Genomic DNA, 17,022 nt, shown 5'->3' with positions numbered 1-17,022 from the left:
TTGTCAGCCTTGCACATATTGAAACTGAAATATTTACCTATTCTTGTTAAAGGAGCAGTATTATGTGTAGTGCCATTTTAAAGCTTAATCAAGAAACTCTGTTACCTTCAGCTATTTAAAAAATTATTTACACTATATGACTTAAAATAAGTTGTATTTCCTTATTTAACGCCTCTGTTGCTTTAAAAACTCATGCTATTTCCGAAGCTCCGCCTTCAGGAAGTCATCACAGCGCTTCTCTATTAACCTGTTAACGATTTTATCAGCGTTTCACTGATAAATAGTTCAGATAATGTTGCTGCTGGCGAGTCTGACGGAGGGAGAGTGGCTCTATTAGCTTGGAAACTGCAGCTCCGAGAAGGAGCTGCGCCTTGAAGGTGATGCTAGTAGGCGGTGCTGGGACGATAAATTGTCCCAGAAATTATTGCGATAAATAATTATATTATTTTGGGCTATTTTCAAGTGGTAATGGCTTGATAATGTAGGAACACATTCTCAAAGATCAATAAATGTTAAATTCTAACGAGAACGTAACAACTTAACACTGGAACTGGAAGACATTTTAAATATCGAAATAAACACAAATAAGTAAAATTGGTAATGAAGTCAATGTCAACAAAACTGTCCTAATAAAAAAAGGACTATTTGAGACCAAAACACCAGACTGTAAACTTTTGTCATCCAGTTTTAGGTGGAAAGAGAAAAACAATAAATTGTGCAAATAGAATTTATTGCTTTTGCTTTAATTTATCATGTGATTAATTGCTTTATTATTTATTTGTGACAGGCTTAGTGCTTGGTCCAACCAGGCGTTCTGGACAGCTGAATAGTTCCCATGGGACACTAAAACATTTCTCAAACATGCATGAAAGAATCAAGGCAACACTCCAGGTATGTTTTTGAAGAGTGAGTAACATTATAACATGTTGTAAAGCTCAAAAACGTTGATTTTACATAAAACTGCTCCCTTTATTTTGTCTTAGACAGCACAGAAAATGTCTGTGAGCTTCAGTTTTTTGCGCTCAACACATTTTTGCTTGCATTTCTGTCTGGACTTTGACTGGACCAGTCAAACAAAATGTCCTTATCTGGGCTATTTAGTGTTGTTGTCCTACTGGAAAGTGGTTGTCTACTTGGTCTCAAGTCTTTCACAGCCTCTGACAGGTTTTTCTTCCAGGACTGCTTGTGTTTGGCTCCATCCATCTTCCTATTAACTCTGACCAACTTCCCCACCTTTGCTGAAGAAATGCACTTTCACAGCAAGATGTTTTGGTGGTTTAAGGTTTTCTTTCAATTAGCTTTTTTTTCTTGCTTGTTTTCCATAAATGCCAGACACAGAACAACTTAATCACAGTAAAGGAAGCATTTATTGGTACCAAATTGATGATTAATCTCCTCTCAAACACTGTTTTCATTTACCTTTACCTCACAGCTATTCCATAATATTGTGTGTCTGAATTTACTGTATTAAGATGGCTATGAGGCATCGATCATTTGTGGAAAAAATATCCCCAAATTTAATTCTCAAATTAAACATAAATTCATTTCTTAGCTTTTGACACATTTTTTTTTTTTTAATTAGTGATGCCAAAAACTGTGAAAGGTGCTGTGTAAACGATTCGGGATCTTTTAAAATTAAGAGTTAATAAAATTCAGAGCAAAATTTAATGCAAATGTGGTATTTTTTGAACATGGGATGGCGCTATAATCCAGTTCATAAACTACCTTCAGTTCATCACATCTGAGATGGCTTACCAGCATGAAAACCTTCTGTAAGTGATCATTTTGTGTGACATAAGGCTGCTAAGCTTTGATTTCTGCATGAAGAGAAACTGTGTCAAACTGTTGGAGAACAACCAGTGCTTCTTTTTGTGAGAAGACAAACAAAATCAGATTGCTACGAAAAGCAAAAATGATAAAGAATAAAGAGAATATAACACCATAATCCCAGTTGGAAGCTTGCGTTAAAGAACATTATGATTCTGTTGCTTCTTATAATAGTGAGCATTTTAATTGTTTTTCCCAGAACCTCCATTTTGTAATATCACGTACGTATCTTTTATTCACTCGATGGCATGCAGGGTACAGTAAATTATGATTTAGAAGAGCATTGAGGTCCCAAACAGAAGATCCTGACTCTGACAGGGGAATCAGAACCCGGCCGGCACGTCTTACTGCATTCATTCCGATCTGAAACAGACGAGCTGCGGCGTTGTTTCTCCGAAGCCTTCGGGAAGAGCCGGTCACCACAGGTGGAGGCAGCTGCACGCGGGTGACTGGGGTTTGCCGCAAAAAAGAGGAGTTTGGCGCAGCTTAGATTGATTTATTGGTTGACAGAGTGACTATGAATTTAATGGGGACCACATTGCTGAAGCCCACTTGGCTACTTTACCACCGGAGGAATTCAGAAATTATGGAGGGATTTGTTTTAAGTTCAAAGACATAAATCGTGAAGGAGTATGTGCATGGTGAAACATTTTTGAACAACAACAGGTAAAATGTGAATATGTCTGGGAATTCAAAGAATGGCCGTATCCAACCAAATTCAAGTAAGGAAAGTACCTACGCTGCATTTATGGAAAGATTTCAGTAAATTTGCCCCCCAGTGAAATGTTTAATCAGTTCAACTCATTCAAAAGGTTTTTATTAGGTTTTTGATTTTGTTGTTAAAATTGAAAAAATAAATAAATAAATAAATAAAAAATAACTCCCCAAAAACCACTTCAACACCCAGAAGGATTATAAAGCAGAGCAGCAGGTGGAAACTGCTATAATGTCAGGATTATTCAGAGCAGTCTGAGCTGCATTTTTACCAAACTTAGCTGGACATGGAATGGTTTTACAAACATTTTATTATTGGAAGGAGTGAGAACAGCTCTAAAACACTTTCCCTACTCCAGCTGTACATGATGCACACCATTATCAGCACAGAGAAATATGTTTTGCAGAGTCTTAAAACAACTTTAAAGCCCCTGTTAAAACAAAAGAGCGGTTGCTCAATAGTGTTTTGCCTTCATAGCTCCCTTAAGTCTTCCTCGACACGTATCAGAAACTTTCCTCAGATATTTTGGTCCATGTTGACATAATAGCATCAAATAGTTGCTGCGGATTTTTCTGCTGCACTTCCGTCATGCTGGGGTTCCTGTTCCTCCCCATACTAAAGGTGTCCTGTTGGACTCAGATGTGGTGCCTGTAGAGGTCACTGGAGTTCAGTTTGAGATGAGCTTAATGACGTTTTCCTGCTGGCCTTCAGAAGATGGTTAGAAAGGGGAAGACATGGTTACTCTGACAGGTTACGCTTTTTAAAACAATGATCAACTGCTAATAAGGAGCAAAGTGAGTCGGGAACATTTCATCCAGACCACCACCACCAACCTGAACCACTCAGACAAGGCAGGATGGATCCATGCCAGATCTGGATGCTGCAGCTGGAATCCAGACTTCTTGGACCAGATACAATTTTCAACCCTGTTATTGTTTGATTTTGGAGCCTGTTCAAATTGCACTTCCCTGTTCTGGACCGGCGGGAGCGACACCAAGGGGACCGCCGCTGCTGCAGCAGCCCAGCTGCCTCAAGGTTTCAATGTGTTGTGAGTTCAGAGATGATATGCAGCACACCTTGGTTGTACGGAGTCATAATTTAAGCTACTGTAGCCGTCCTATAATCCTGAACCAGTCTAACCATTATGCTCTGATGCATTCAAGGAATTTTAGTCCACACAACAATGGATATTTTCTCATTTTGTGTGAGAAAATCGTAGTAAATCAGAAGTTTCTGAAAAACTCAGACCAGTCCTGTCTGGTGTGAACTTCGGCATCTCGTCTTCACCGTGACTTTCTAAATAATGGAGTCGCTGCCGTGTTACTGGCTGGTTCACTCAAGAAGCACTTTAACCTGCCGAATAAAGTGGCCAGTGAATTGTGCTACTGTTGTTATGCAGTCATGTAAGCTTCTCATGGCAGAGCTTGAAGTTGTGATTTCTGAATTTTCTTCTTACGATTAGCTAAGAAATTGTGAACAAAAAACAACAAAAAAAAAACTATGATCTTATCCTGGCATTGTTCGCGGAATACAATTATGATTAATGTCGTTTTATTACTCAATCCCTGGACAAAATTACAATATGTCTAGAAGTCTGGATAGAAAATAAATCCCCCCCAATGCTAAAATTGAATATATTTCTTCGACATTGCTTTATTTATTCTAAAATAATTAGAAATTACAGTGTGATCTATGCCAGTCGCCTGTAACCTTATCCACTCACATTCTCACTCGTTTTGATTGTTTAGGCACCAGCCTGATTCCTTGGATTTTGTTTTTGAGTGCATAAATTGCTCTAAACCAAGGCTTTGAGAGGAGCAGCTGTAAAAACAGCTGACATGATTTCTCTGCTAATGTGCCAGAAAACATGGGATGCCATTCATCTGAGAGTTTAGAAAAACTAAAACACATGCACATTCTTCAACTAATATGGCTTTGCCCCCGCCACCGGTCTCTCTCACACACACAGGGTGGATCCTCTGCAATTTAAACATCGCAAAGGAGCATTATCTGATTAGCTGTCACTGAAGTTTCTCCCACCATACTCCTATTATCTTTGGCTGAATCACAGACGTGCACGCTGGCGAAAGCTTTCCAAGAAATGCAGCCGGACGTGTGAGAAAATACTTTGGACGTTCTGTTTACAGTCTTCCACCTTATCTTGTCTGGGCTCCGTGTTGAGCGAGTGCAGTTTTGTGGCAGAAAGTGGCACTAAGGCATTTATAGTGTTTGCATTAGGTAGATTAATATCCAGGAATCAGCCTTTGTTGATGTTTCAATAATCTAATATAGATAAGAAAATGAGCACTTCGATGCGTAACTTCTCTGGAGTTAGGAAACATGGCTGATGGTAGCAAAAAAGTTAAAGGATTTTCCTGACCTTGGTGGGGTTTTTTAACGCTTAAGTTATGTGTGTGTGCAGGGGTGTTTGTTCCGTCTGTCTCTGTGTTGCCCTGCTGGGTGTATTACTCCACCTCTGGCCCACTGACCTCTGGAGATGGGCACCAGCACCCCTTTGACCTCACCAGGGATAAGCTTGTAAAGATAATGGATGGATGGATGGATGGATGGATGGATGGATGGATGGATGGATAAAGTTGTCTGTTTTTTTTCTTCTTCCATTTTTAACATGCTTGCATTCTTTGGTGGGGCGACTGTGGCTGTGTCATCGGAAGGTTGTAGGTTCGATGTGTCCCTGGGCACTTAACCCCAAATTGGCTACCGATCTGCGTATTTGTGTGTAAATGCGTGCGAATGGGTGAATGTGACTCTAGTGTAAAGAGGTCAAAAAGCTCTATTTAAATTCAGTCCATTTACCATTTGCTCTTGCACTTACTGCCCAGAAAACCAATGTCATCGTTCACAACTCGTTCTGTTCACTGATTGGCCCAGTAGAAAATCTACCAGAGAGAATCCAAAAGAGAAAGGAAGAAAGCCCAGACCGGGCTGTAAGCGAGGTTATCTGGGACAGACCTATGGAAGCAAGGTCGCCATTCAGTGGCGCCACCAGCAGGCAAGGAGGGTGAAGTGTCTTGCCCACAGATAGAGACAGACGGAATGGGGGCATTGGACCTGCAACCCACCGGTAGGACGAACTCTTAACTCTTAAAAACAAAACACGGCAAGAAAAGTGAAGATAAGTAGCAGCTAATAGAGGCCCACTTTAAATCTTTTTGAAACTAAAAGGAAAACAAAACCTGACAGAGAAAAAGGAATAAATAAGATCAACTTATGTGCTTTTAATAAAGAACTAATTAAAATATATATCTTTTTAGCACTTCACCTAAGACATTTTATAACAAAGCGGTCAAAAAATGGAAACACATGATTCAACAAAAAAACAAAAAACAAAGCAACAACACAAAAACACAATGATTAAAGTGCAGATTCTCAAAAATACCAAAACAGTAACTCAAGATCACATCCATGATACTAAAAAAGTTCTCTGACCCCAATTTAACTTGCTGTACAGACAGCGAAAATTAAATTTAGGATTTATGAACTAAGAAAAACAAAAGGTTAAATACTCTGAAATGTATCACCACAAGCCGAACTTTCACAACACATCATGCTCAGCAGAAGGTCAATAACAATTCATGGCCCTGTTGAAGTTACATTCTTTTCCATAACTAGATTTTTTTTGCTGTATAAAGGTTAAACCACAGAGAAGGTAGAGACTTGAAAAAAGTTTTATCTTGAACAGAAACCCTGAAAGCTGTGTGAGAAAAATCCCTTCAGTTTTTACATTTGCAATGTATAAATTGAACAACACTCAGAGGTTTAAAGGTGTCCCAGACTGACGCCACATCACCAAAAACATGATGCACATTGTACAACACATCAGCTGTGTCATAAAGGGGCTTGGGCGATAAATCTCCTGTCTGTTCCCAGAGTCGACGCTCAACATTCCCCAGCTTCCAAACTTTTCCAAAGTTTCGTTCCCTACTGCATGATGCGCCTCACTGGTAAACATCTCCTTTTTACTGGTTTGTAATTAGCGCCACTGGCATCGAATTTAAAACAAAGATGTAAGAATTATAAACATTCAAATGCATTTTGATCCACAGTTGAAACATTATTTGGTCTAAAATTTCAAAACAGATTAAGATGGATTTCTTCGCGTTATAACACAGCTGGGGAAAAAATGAAGGAGAATTTATGACGACATGAATAAAAAGTGACACCGAAGCACAAAGGCTAATGTCAGCAGGGTCGTGACATGGGCTTCGCCCCTGATCCGTGTCGTGTCGTGTCATAAATCGGCTTCTAAGAAAGGAGAAAAAAAAAAGGTTTAGGGAGACAAAGGACATACTTCATGCATGTCTGCTTTCTCTGTCTCATCTGCTGCAGGATCGCACTTCTTCTTCGCAAAGCAATATTCTGACGCAAATGAGAGGTGCGATCGACAAACATGTGCTCAAGGCCAATGTAATGTTTTCTGAGAGGAAGAACTGCTCTCCTGAGCCGTGGTCTTCTTTCACCTACAGTATGAGATGTTTGTCTGGAAGCAATTTGGCCTGTGCATCAAATCCTGAGACCCGCAGGAACGTGTCCACGGATTACAGCTTTGCTTTTGCTCATACATCACAGGCCACTTCACAAGGTCAGTCCACTGATTCTAGCCGGGCCGGCTTCCCAAAACCCGGCAGTGGAGCCATGTGAGGGAATGTGCTGCAGGGGCATGATGGATGAACATGGGCCTCAGCATCTTCTTCTCTCTTTTGTCATGATCAGACATTGACTGGCATTTCATTTCAGTTTTTAGTAGTTTGCCATATTAAAACATTTCGGTATTCCTGATTGTTGCAGGTAGAATACATTGAAAAGAGATGGATTGGTGTTGGGAGTACATCTGATTGTTGTGCATTCTCAGCTGCAGGATTTTTGCAGGTGTGTTTGTTCTTTAGTGTGCAGAGTGTGTCATTTCTTTTCCATATGATCTATTTCCTCTTTTCACTATAACAGGTGACTGAACCGTTTTGCTTTTATTACCACAATGACCTCATTTCCCCATGAGTACAAGCAAAAGCTACATCCATCAGAGCAACTACTTAGGAAAGACTGAAAACACATGTGTAGCTCATCTATCTATCTATCTATCTATCTATCTATCTATCTATCTATCTATCTATCTATCTATCTATCTATCTATCTATCTATCTATCTATCTATCTANAAGTCTATGCATCTTTATCTGTCAAATGCCAAAGATTTTTGCTTTGACAGTTTTTTCTAAATCAGCAGTTTGTCACAACTTGAAAAACACAAACATTATGAGTTATATTCTTAATGTGTAAAACACAACCACAAGTTTAACTGCAGTAGTTTTGATAAATATCTGCATTATTTGTCATGCCGAGGTAATTTTCCAAACCGTGGCAATTAAGATTTTTCACAGAACTGTGATTATTTTTTTAATGGACACTTACCAAGATTTGAGGCTAACAGATTAGCAAACGATGAGATTACAAGACAAATTTCCTGCTGCTCATTTATACATAACCTGATTAATAAATCTGCAGTGCTAAAGTAGTAACTTTGTGATTTAATAATCTGAGGTCCTTTGTTTCTTTTGCACCAAAGCTCTATTTCTACCACTTTATGGGATTAAAAAAGCTCTTACTTTTCTAACAGGTTTCATCAGATGCCAGTCCGTCACACTGTCTGCCGAGACAGCTTTTAAATTGATTCAATTGATTGATTCTCCACGTAAAAGAGAAGCTCTTCTGCACGTTATTCTTGAAAGAGTGGGCCCAGAGGAATAAAACGATGATGTCATGTTTTCTTTTTGACATTTTCTTGCTCTTACAGCACAGGTGCTGTCGTGAGGTTGGCTTTTTCCTTCCTTGCACGTCCATCTGGAGTGTGTCAACACTTCACTCCGGCTCACACGTACCCTGTAGCATGAATGGAGCAGTGTGCATGTTCTCAGTCTTTTCAGTGGTTCATAAACCTTTCATGTTGGATATGACTACCATCAAATTAAAGTTTAGAGTCTGCTCTTTTTGTCCATGCACGGTATATATCCAACTTCTGTATTTTGCTGTGTAGAAATGTCTAGGCTGTAGCTATACTAGGAAAAATAGTAGATGTTGATTTGGGCAAGTCTTTTTTTATGACAGGGAATATGATATTACACTCCTCTGAGCTCTTCTGGACTAAATTTATTATTTTTACTTGATGGCTACAAGAGCTGCTGGTCTACTACTACTTAATCGTTTCTTTATCACAGTTGTGTGGCTATTAAAAGGTGTTTATTGTAATTTTCACAACATGCCCCTTTCACTTGTGTTCGTGTTTATAGCTCATAGTGCAGCACAAGCTAGCAGAAAGTTGTTGAGGTGTGTTAGTCAAACGTCTTGAACACCAAGCATGGACATTAACGCATCACACAGGCTCCTGTTGCAAGATTCAAGATTCATTCTGCATTTATTTAGTGAAGAAGAGGAAGTGAGGACAAATGCCAGAGAGAAATGTCTTAGAGAGGCCGCGTGCAGAGGAAATTAAAATCACTCAATTGTGAGTCCAATCGGCCTGAAATTCACAGAATCAAATAAATGACTGTAACTAAAACTGTAAGTCAAAGTCTTGTTGCACTCAGGTGTAATTTCTGCTCTTTCAATTTTACTCTGATGCACTCATGCATACATTCCTCCAAAATTAACATCACCAAACTGACCTGCTTCATATTAGAAATTTACAGATCAGTCTGTAATTTTTGTGAAGGTTTAACTACAGCTGTAGTTCATGAAGCTATAGTTCATGTTGTTTTGGTCCTCAGAAGTCACTTTAAGCCAGTGGTTCCCAAACCAGGCCCTCCAGCACCCCGTCTTGGATGATTTAAATGCATCTCTGATCCAGAACACTTGATTCAAATGATTGCATGACCTCCTCTGCAGCCATCAAGTGCTGCAGAGGCCTGTTTGCACCTAAAACATGCAGGGCAGTCCCTGAGAAACACTGCTTTAAGCTAATGGCGCACACCTGCTGGAAGGAAGGTTAAACAAAATAATGGAGCAGCTTTTTCCCCCCCGACACTGACTTAGGCTTCCTTCACATTACAGGTCTTGATGCTCAAATCAGATTTTTTTTGCTGAGATCAGATTTGTGTGTGTGTGTGTATGTATCCATGCGTGTGCGCGCGTGTGTGTGGTCGTTCATAATGCTAATTGACCCTGACCACAATGAGACTTCTGTGTGAATGGTTTATAACCCCAAAGGGCCCCGCATGGGCACGCAGAAGAAGAATGTTGACATCACAAAGCAACGTACCGCTTACCGAAGGAGTAAAGAAAGAAAGATAGATAGATAGATAGATAGATAGATAGATAGATAGATAGATAGATAGATAGATAGATAGATAGATAGATAGATACCTCCATCTCTTACACAGCACTATTATACATGCATAAAAATGATTAAAACAGTAAAAACTTAGCCACGCTGGCTGATTGACTAGCTGGTCAACAGACCTATTGGACTCTTGCGGGTTAATTTTAAGGTTTATTCTTTATTCAGCAGTGGGAGACGACAGGAAGCTTCTAAAAAGAAAGCATAAATAATACCAATAACGTTTTGTGGAGCTTTGACAGAAGCCTCAGTGGAGAAATCTGTCTGGATGCGTAGCTAAAGCCAGGAGTGGAGGGATTGTGATGTAGTGCGGTTCAGTGACAGACTTCTTTCATAAGTTCATAAACATACTTTGCAGCCGTTGTTTATGTCCTGATTTACCACGTCTGGATTTTTCTGGTGCAGAATATGACGCATGTGTCACATCAATGACATAAAAGTCGGATAAAACGCGACACGACCGTTCAGACTGCTGATGCTACGAAAATAATTTGATGCATGCCCAAATTAGTACCACTAATCTAAGACTTAAAAGGCACAGATCAGATTTTTTGGGGGGTGAAAGGATCAGAATAGGGTCATTCATAGTGCTGTGTACGGTCTGATAATTATAAATACATTTAGGATTACGTAGACTGTTATTTTACAGGTAATAAAAATGCATTGGCCCTCTGTGCAACTTATTAAAGAAGGAAATGCATGCTGTTGTGTCAGAACACACTAATCAAGTGTCTTTCTCAGGAACAAATACAGAATATTTGTGAGTTTGTTTATGCTGGTGTGTGGTTAGCTGTTTAGAAAATGTCTTTCTCAAATGTCCTGTTTAATTTTTGTGCAAAATCCTTGACCAGATCATTGTTCTCCCTAAGCTCTGTTTTGGCAGACAAAGAACAACAGGCTCAGTGAATTTGCAGTTTGCAAAACTCCCACAGTCATGTGAATAATTTGTATTATTTACTTGTGCAATCTTTTTTATTCCATTCGAAATAGATTGCGAAGCTAACATAACGTTTTTGCTTAATATGGGAACATTTTCCTCCTAATATATTAAGTGCATTTTTCTGGGAATTGATGGTAATGCAGAACTGGCTTGTTTTTCTTTGAAGACCTAAATGCCAGGAAAATGTGCAGAGATTCTGTGTGTTGGGAGAGTGGGAGGTAAAATAAACACAGGCAACAACAGCTTTCACTCATTTGCACCAAGCCTAATTGTCCTAATTACGTCATGCCGGAGGAAGGGTGTAAACTGAGTTCATACAGCGTAATATGAATGTGTACATAGATTTTACAAGTGTATTTTATAATTAGAGCTGTTAACTATGAGAGGCTGCTGAAAAGGTCGAACAATTTACACAAGAACATTTTATGCGAGAGAAAGCATGTAACCCACATCGTCAAACTTTATTGCAAAATGAAGCTTGTAGATTTTAGCTTGTCAGCTTTGATACGCTTTTATGGGAATGTGTTATGATTGGATGATACATTAGACAACTAAATAAAAGCCACATGGTATTAGAACCATAAGTGACAAGTCGTGTAGATTCCAGCACACCAAATAACAAAGTGCCTAGATTTGCACATAAATTTGAGCACTGGGAGGGAATATTTAAAAGAATATGCAGAGACTTAAAAGACTGAGTCCAGATGAAATGTTTGCATATTAAAGCTGCTGATATTTAAAAGTCACACAATAAAAGTTATGCTTAATATGCATTGTGCAAACATGTAGGTTTGGAGTGTCCATCAAACTTTCTGCAGTCTTCAGGTTGACCTTTAGGACAATGCATAGAGAGCAGTGGGGATATGACCTCCTGAGCAGCAAGTCTCTCCATCAGGGAAATAACCGATTAGTCTGAGTTTGGCGGTTTGGTGTCGAGAGGATTTGGTGATTAACTTCCAGGAATCCCAAAGTTCGAGGCCTTAATCAATTGTAACTTATATTAATTCAAAATCTTCAAATCGTTATGGTAGATGGTGATGGGTGTTGGCAGGAAAGATCTCCTATAGCAATCTGTGTTACAGCGAATTTGAAGGAGCCTCTGACTAAAGAACTAAAGTCTCATGGTGAGGATGGTCAGGGTTGTCCATGATTGTCCAACATCAGTGTCTGACCTCACGAATGTTCTCCTGCTATAATGATTCTCATAAAGACACTTCTAAGCCTAGTGGAAAACCTTCAGAGAGGAATGTGAGCCGTTTCAGACGATAAAATGTTACGCCTTAAGAATAAAGAATGGGATATGTTCGTGTGTGTGTTTAGGCAGATGAGCAAATTCTTTTGATGGTATATCATTTATTTAAAGAACATTATAACTGTGTAAACCTGATAGGTAATCAAATGTAATATTTCTAACCATACTTTAAAAAAATGGCACCAAAATGTCAGTTGAATTCAAAAACACAAGGAAGAGCTGTAACTGTTTGTAAAGCTAAAATTCAATATAAAATGAGAAAATTTTGTGTGTTTGCTGTGGAATTAAAGCTCACTCATATAAAAGCTGATCACTGTATAAATATCTATGCCCATCTGTGGTCCATGTACATTTATAACCAATAGAGTGTATAAAAATCCCAACAATGATTGCACAGATGATAGCAAAATTAGATTTGTACAAAACCAAAGAGCTCATCCAATGATTACTATAAAAGTAGAAACCCGAGTGGCATTCAGAGCATCTATTCATCACAAACAAACATCGGCATCAGCTTGTTGTCCTAGTAGAGACAACCACCGTTGTGCCCCTTCGTCAGAGGTTGTATGTTGATGCAGCTAATGCCTTGTACTCAAGTTCTTATTCCAAGCACCCTCGACATTTATGAGACACCATGTTACCTTTCTCTCAGCCAAATGTTTGCAGAATTAGGTCACATGCAATATGCTGTCTGAATGCATGGAGCCAGGCTGCACATCTGAATTTCATTATCACGAAACACTATTTCCATGAATGAAATTGAGATGTATAGACACTGAGCGGAGCATTATTAAGCTGAAGTTTTAACAAAAACAAAAGGCGGCGGTATGCACGATGGCTGCCTGTGAGGCCCAGCGCAATTTGACACAAAACAAGAAACGGCAATTTCTCAAGTTAAATGCGTTGTGTCAGTCCAGCCCTGGCTTACACAGGCACGGCGAAACTCACTAGAAGGATGTCCAAGATCAATCTTGATTTTACCCAAGTGTCTTCTTTTTAAAATCCCATTAATGCTGTCATTAAGGCGTCATTAATGATTTACATACAGAAATGTCCGAAGACTCGGCCGGAGTGGACGAAAGCAGCAGATGGTTTTGCTTAAAGGAGTTTATTTTTCTACAGTGTTTGCATGTTTGATAATATTCTCATCGCGCTTGGTATTTATTATGCACAAGCACGAATCTCCGAAGGGGCGATTACGAGAAGTTCCTCCGTACAGAGATGGTGATGTTATCGATATCGTAGAAAGATATCCGAACAGATTTAGGGAAACATTGCTGGCATCTGACAGCGATTACCTGCTTACCTTCAAATGCACTAGAAACACACTGAGGCACGTTGTTGTTATTATTTCATTTTTGTCTGTGGGGTTGATAGATACGTGTCAAATTATAGTTATCATTTTAAACATGTAAAGCAAACCTCATGTCATAACAGGGGTCTCTTTATAAAATGCTCTGATTTTGCTGGAGCTGAGAAAGTGAAAACAGTGTTGGATGACTGAATTGTTTGGACCGGTTCTAGTCTGTGCTTACATTTTACCTCATTCTTACCACAGGATAAATGATAAAATGTGATGTGCATGACACGTCCAAGAGACTATTTCTTGAGAAGCGGTTTGCAACTGTAAACGCAGAGATTACAGTTGGCACGCGTCAATGGCAGCGGGTCAACCTTTTCGCCGCTATTATTTTTGTCCCAGCTGAATTCAATTTATCTTTATTAATTTTATAGAGCTGACTTGTTTTCCAGGCTTAACGTTTGCGGTTGCATGTTTTTGGTTTTTTTCACCTAATATTTTCTTTTTACATTGTGAACAACAATTGTGTGTCGGTGCGTCCGGGGAATAGTAAAAGTTTGAGGGTGATTTTCAGCATGTGTGATATTGCTCCACCATTTGGGTTGCACCATAAATCAACAGAGCTAATGCTTGGAAAAGGTTGGGGAAGTGGGATTTAGGTTCTTTATGGCTAGAGTGAGGGAAATGATCACTCCAGATCTGCCTTTTTTTTCTCTAAGTAAATGTAAAAAAAAAAAAAGAAAACCCTATGAAAGTGGTTACCAGAACTGTTTTGTCTTCGTGGATTTTCCACATTCCCAAGGCATAAAGAATCGATTCTCACAACGCTAAGATTTTTGTTAGAAAAGTCTTTTCTGACCACAGCGTCTCTGACCCGTGGAGGGGTCAAACTGTGCTGTGGCGACGCGCTTCGATCCAGAAACAAATGTGAGATCTCCAGACGAGCCAGTCACTCTCTCTCTCGCTTCGTACTCCATCACTTTAACAGTTCTCAAAACAGCTAGCGTTTGTTAGCTCATGGCATGCTGTAATGTTATCTGTCTGTAATCTTACCAAGCGTTTCCCGCAACTGCTCCTCTCAGCAGTAAGTAACGTTCTGGTTTGTCAACACATGACATTGTTCAGCGATGCTGGAATCCGTTTGTGCCTGTTACTGGTCACCAGTCGCTGCCAGCCCAGCTGACGAGTCGCCAGTAGAGCATCTGAGAAGCCAGACGTGTGCAGTTTTTCAGTGGATTTCCTGCCAACATGACCTTGATATTAGTGCAGTTGATTTAGTCTTTTGGGATTTGATGTTGCCCAGATGTGGGTAACGTGAATGATAAAGAAATACTTGGCATTGAGTTAAAAAAGCATCACAAAGCTGACTTTAATGTGTATGTCTTGTTTAATCACAAAATGTAATAAAATTTAATAAGTGTGTTCTGACTGTATGCTTTACAGGCCTGATTTCAAAATCCCCAGATATAAGTATTTAGTAGTATTTTTAGTATTTAGGTAAAAATCTGAATAGTGTGGCATGCATCAACCCCCTTTATGCTGAAATGCAAATAGTGCCTTTTAGGTCACCTAGTTAGAAGATAGAGTGTATCAGTGTGTTATTTAATTACTTTGTAAATTCTGTTGTTCTGTGATGTTCTCCAGAGGTTTGCTGGAGAACATCAGAGAACCAGCAGGGAGAGGGGAAATGGTTACAGATTATATTATAAAGGAGGTAAACACAGAGGGATCCTGGAAGAAAAGCTGCTGGAGGCTGGAGAAGACTTTAGCTCATTTGAATTAGCATTAAAATAAATGTTATATTCAATAATTTACAATATTCATTCTGATGAAGATTGTTTGCCAGAATAAAAGTATCTATTAATAAAATCAACATTCAAGATGTTGTTTAAAATAAGACTTTGTTTCTTAATTAGATTTATCTGTAAATATGAGGGTGAAATAAAAGAAAATAATACTTTTTATTAAGCCCACATTTATATATTAAAATGTTTTTTATTGTTCCGAGGTAATATTCTAACCTCGAATGTCATGTTTTCATTAGTTACTGAAATTAAATTAACTTTTCAAGAATATTCTAACCTATTAACGTTGAGACCATTAACCACTGACCTGAAAACAGTTCAGGTCATTGGTTAATGACCTGAAAACAGTTCAGGTCATTGGTCTGAAAACAGTTCAGGTCATTGGTCTGAAAACAGTTCAGGTCATTGGTCTGAAAACAGTTCAGGTCATTGGTCTGAAAACAGTTCAGGTCATTGGTCTGAAAACAGTTCAGGTCATTGGTTAATGGTCTGAAAACAGTTCAGGTCATTGGTTAATGGTCTGAACCAATGACCTGAGATTGAAGCACATCCAGTCTCAATGTGCTTCGGCTGCTTTTGCACAGAGTGGGCAAACATTTCAGTCTCTAAATGTGAAAAACTCAAAAGACCTGTAGCTGTAAATGGTGCTTCAAAAAAAAGTGTTGATTCAGTAGGGATGAAACACTAATGTACTTTTTTCACATTTTTACTTGCTGAACTTTTAAAAACCACCCATTATTTTTCACCCACTTGACTATTATGCTCTGATTTTTGTTCCACTATTCCATAAAATACAAATAAAAATCAGGTTTATGTTTAAAATGTGACAAATTGTGAAAAAGAGTACTTTACAAAGCATTGAAGTAAAAATACAGACATAATTTAGTCCAAGTTTAGAGAACATTTGGAGCAGGCAGTTTTGAATGAAAGAACAGTAAACATGAAGACATATTTACATATTTCTATCTGCGACGCTGAAATAATTCAAATTTGCTGAACATTGACGAGATCCTTTCTAGCCATCACCAGACATCCAGTGAAGTTTATTTTCATAAAAGTAGCAGATGGTAAACCCGGCTGAAATATCTCAACGTTTGAACTATTAATAGTTTTGTAACATTCACTTTCTGAGCAAATTCTAACTGTAGACAATGAAGACTTTGTTGTGATATGCTTTCAACTAAAGGAAAGTAAATATTGACAAAAGAATGTGTTCCATTGTATGATTTTATGCGAATCTAATAAACATGTGTGCCTTTTTATGGCTGGACTGAAGTCAAAACAAATCCAAACACAGTCAGCGTTAATATTTAGATTGATTTCTTTTTTTCGATTGATCATTTTTGAGGCGCAACAGTTGTAATATCTCTGTCATGTTTTTGGCAGTTTTTGGCATCAGTAAACTAACGTGGATCTGTTAAAGTGAAATGCACTTCAGGGGATTTAGCCAGGAGCAACATATCCTTTTCCCTCTGCAGTAACTCAGCTGAATCAACAGCAGGAGCCCTCAGCAGACTGTCTGCAGGATCATCAATTTATGCTACGGAAAAAGTATTTATATCTCACATGCATGCATCAAAGAGAACCAGGTTCATCCCCTGATACTGTAGCATGGATGCTGTTCTCAGGTTAGGAAAACAAACCAAAAAACTGGACACAAGTTTGTGTATTTGTGACAGGGGCAAATAACTTGGCCGTTTATTGGAATGTGATCTCATGTTTTTGGCTTTCTAGTTCATCACGGCCTTAGAGTTGTTCCTGCAAAATACATTAGGTTTTCTTTTTATTGACCTATGATAGCTTTTAAAAGTGCCCAACAGAAATCTGTGTGAA

Source organism: Poecilia formosa, unplaced genomic scaffold (assembly GCF_000485575.1).
Source record: "Poecilia formosa unplaced genomic scaffold, Poecilia_formosa-5.1.2 Scaffold416, whole genome shotgun sequence".
Classification (NCBI taxonomy): domain Eukaryota; kingdom Metazoa; phylum Chordata; class Actinopteri; order Cyprinodontiformes; family Poeciliidae; genus Poecilia; species Poecilia formosa.
Note: the sequence above shows the minus strand (reverse complement) of the source record.